Source organism: Notothenia coriiceps, unplaced genomic scaffold (genome assembly GCF_000735185.1).
Source record: "Notothenia coriiceps isolate Sejong01 unplaced genomic scaffold, NC01 NC01_scaffold00024828, whole genome shotgun sequence".
NCBI lineage: Eukaryota > Metazoa > Chordata > Actinopteri > Perciformes > Nototheniidae > Notothenia > Notothenia coriiceps.
In genome coordinates, this window is record NW_011357529.1 from 58,479 (window position 1) to 61,846 (window position 3,368).

A 3,368-nucleotide genomic window follows, 5' to 3' on the forward strand; every position below is an offset into this window, starting at 1 on the left:
GGGGAAAAAACACAGTTAGTAGAACATGGGTTAGTTTGGATAGAAAAGAAATAAAAAGAGTAAATGAATAGAACTGACATTATTATTCACGCTTTCAGTGGCACTTTGACAGATAACTCCAATGTTAATAAACATTACTGGGAATAGAAACCGCAAAACAAAAGCATAAAAAGTTTAACTAATATTATTATTTATCCATCACTTGAATGGGGTACCTCTTTGTTCAATGAGTTTACTTCTGCTGGCCAGCTCCTGCTCCAACCCATCTTTGAACTCTCTTTGTATAATTATCTGCTTTTCCATCTTCCTCCGATGTATGTTCATTGTCTCCTGCAGAGGAGAGTTGCTGTGGAAACCAAAGCAGAAGCAAAAGAAATACAATCAAATCAAGATGGCTGCTCATGGATTTACCCACACAAAGAAATATATACAACTATCAGATAACATGTATATTAGACTGCTTCATGTTATGTTTCAGTAATATCCAACCCTTCAGAGTCAGCCATATTCTGATTGTGTGAAATAAAAAAACAAGTTTAGCAAGGTATAGTAGATAAACCTGCTTCCATGTTCATCCCAAACTTTTTATAACAAAAAATAGATACACAGCTGCCTGGAGCTGACAGCCTTTCAATGGACAAAACTATATAAATTGAATATCGTTAGGAAAAAGGCTTTGATAGACAAGTACCCAAATTAAAGGTTTGGATTAACGTTGCCCTTAAAGTTACGTATTCGGATTCAGACTGTGTCATATCAATTCAAATTCACACTGTTACCTGATTGAAGGAGAAGCCAGAGTTTCTATGTCAACAAAGATGTTCTGTTTGCGGCCAGGGGAGCCGTCATTGGACAACGACCACATAGTGGTTGCTGTCTGACTGTCAACAGACATATCTGAAATTCATGGAGAAATATATTTTGACTTATTTTACAGCTTGCATTTTGAATACAATCTAGACAAATGGTGTTATAACCAAGGTCTGTATAAAATAGGTAATAACCTGCCCAGGGACTACACTTATATCTTTTTTTATTGTAAAGCTGTAATAATGGTTGAAAATTACATTTGTTTATGCTCAAAAATATAAGTTATTAGACTGTGATAAGGACTACTCTTGGATTCCATTAACCTGGGGTCAATCCTTCAGCAAAAAAATATTTTGCTTCTGATTTTAGTATCTTTTAAATGTTTATGTTCTGAAAGAGTTCAGGGCAAAAATATGTATTAAAACGAACCTAATAGCCTTGATACTGTACTTGAGAAATACCCATGTTAATTATACTAATTTGTAATCAATGGCTTATTAAAATAAACCCATACCCCTTTTAATGATTAATAAATTATTTTATCATAACTGATTTTAGTTGTGTTAAAAAAGTCAGTAGCTAGACGCTTTAAACACTTTATAAACTGTGTTTCATTAAAAAAGTAAGAGCCAACCACGTGCCCAATGCTGCATTGATCAAAGCACATGATAACCTTTATGAGGATATATTTGACCGAACATATCCCCCATGATATCCCAAGTAATCCACTCAGATGGTATCATCTGTGACAAGAGAGGGGGAGCTCAGGCCTTGGGGCAGAAAAATGGAAGGATGAAGTGACAGGGATAATGGATGGATAGAGGGATGAAGAGTGATTGCGTGTCATACAGGTGGGATGGGGCCAGACATGGAGACGAAAGGAGCAATGGAGGATGGATGGCCGGAGCACCTCAGACACTGACAGCGTTGAGAGATTCGTCTTGCCGTGCTCACTTTGTCTCGTTTCTTTTTTTCCCTTTGTGTCCGAGTGAGTTAAAGCTCATAAAACGATTTACTCTAACAATGCAGCAGTGACGGTGGACGTGGTTTTGCTTTGACACTGTACTTGCTTTACAGAGGATGTCAGGAGAATCCTCCATTCTGAAAGGGTTTTCTTAAAGATTAGGGGGGGATGAGCACAAACAAACACATTGCAATTCACAATGAACTGTTTGCTAATAACACCGGATGTAGAAATTACAGAACCAGACGTGGGAGTTGACTCATACACACACACACACAGAGATACAATTACGCATATATATATGAGCTGCTAATTGCTTTGTGTGCACCAATCCGTCCTGTGAATGTGCCGGTGCAATATTGCAGTGCTGTGGGTGTTTGCTCGGCTCATAACTGCAGACCAATGTGGCGGAGACAAGCTCATATATTAAGATAACCCCGAAACGGAATGGAATTGTATTTCCCCGGTGGTTCAAACGACTTCTGTGGTTGTAAACTGATAGTGGATGAGATTTGGCTTTAATGAAGCAAGACTTATTGTGCACAGCGCAACAGAGGAAGGTGCATGTGGTTCATTATTTGAGTGTGTGTTTAAATGTGCATGTGTGTGCCTGTGTCCATTTTGTTCCTTAACTAGGAGGGCTGTTATCTATCTGTTTGCTCCGAGGTTGGAGTGTGTGTATGAGGGCTGTGATTTATTTTTCCTGAAATAATCAAGTGAAAGGTTTTTATTTTGTGCACATCCCTGGAGTAATCTTTTCTCAAGGTTGTGTGTGTTTGTGTGTGTGCATGCACAGGCTGTATAAGTGTCATCTTCATCTGTTTATTAGAATGTTCCCCACTGTCCGTGCAGTAATGAGACCTGTGGAGCCAGGAGTGATGGAGTTGAACTCATCAGGACAGACTCCAGCAACAAAGGGAAGGATAGAGAGGGAGAGACGTAGCTGGATGTTGTAAAATGTCACCAAGGCCACAGGGAAACTGCAATGAATGTGTCTTCTTTCACATTGTTGTACGAAGTGTAATCTATATATTGGTATCTAACAGACTGTGTATTTCAAAGTAAAATAGCAACAAAAAAAAGGGTTATATAAAGTACCTTTTTATTAAATAATTATTCCTGTACTTCAGAACGGTTGTAATTATGGCGGTAATGCCAATGGTGTATCTACATGCTCCTGAGATAGTCCCATTGTCTGTTTGGAAGTTGTTTTTCCAACTTCAGTGGAAGTCATAATGTGGAAACAACATGGCTGCTACAAAGAACATGCATTTTATTTTATTGCTCAGAGCATTTCACAACACCTTGATAGCTGTTTCCGACTTGATGAGGCGTTCATGTGAATTTTCCCAGCTGGGAATACATTTTCCCAATTATTCGAACGTAACATTAATGCTGCACAAGTGTCCTTTTTTTGGAAATGTTAACAAAAGTGAAATGTAAAGTGTGTATCCAAATTAAATTGGGTTCTTACTTGGGGGAATATTTTACTACCCATCTCCATCTGGAGTATTAATCCTGCCCAAAGAGAGCTGAAGGAAAATGGACCAGGGCATGGAAGCTTGCAATATGGGGGATGAGAGTAGAGTAGAGC

General features: G+C 38.5%; 1 pseudogene; it reads right to left on the reverse strand.

The window, feature by feature from the left end:
- Window positions 1-865, reverse strand: part of LOC104955811 (speckle-type POZ protein-like) — an 8,074-nt pseudogene extending 7,209 nt beyond the window's left edge.
- Between the last annotated feature and the right edge of the window lie 2,503 nt (window positions 866-3,368).